This window comes from Pteropus vampyrus, unplaced genomic scaffold (genome assembly GCF_000151845.1).
Source record: "Pteropus vampyrus isolate Shadow unplaced genomic scaffold, Pvam_2.0 Scaffold322, whole genome shotgun sequence".
NCBI lineage: Eukaryota > Metazoa > Chordata > Mammalia > Chiroptera > Pteropodidae > Pteropus > Pteropus vampyrus.
In genome coordinates, this window is record NW_011889103.1 from 369,674 (window position 1) to 370,181 (window position 508).

A 508-nucleotide genomic window follows, 5' to 3' on the forward strand; every position below is an offset into this window, starting at 1 on the left:
ACTAAATTATAGAACATTCGGCCTGGAGAACCATCTGAAGACTAGCTGAACAGAAGATCTATAACTTATAATATAAAGAATAAGCCACCTTAAGACTGGTAGGAGGGGCAGAGATATAAGAACCAGGAGGGATAGTTCAGTTGCAGAGGTTCTCCCTAAAGAGTGAGGGGTCCCAGCTCCGACCAGGCTCCCCAACTCGGAGTACCAGGGCCAGGAAGAGAAACACCGACAATATCTGGCAATGAAAATCAGTGGGGATTTCACCCACTAGATGAAACAAAAGGCTGTGGGAAAACCGGACATCTTCTTAAAGGGCCCACGCACAGATACACACCCTGGGCTCTAGTTAAGGGACAGGGTCTCAGGAGGTGCCAGAGACATACGGGGAAGACTGAGTTGTATGGCTTTAGCGTGAGGGCTAAAGAGACTGCTTCATTATCCCTGTGTTGAGCCCTCTTCTTTCCTATGTTGAGCCCTCTTCCAACATAGCCAAATGGGAACCTGCATT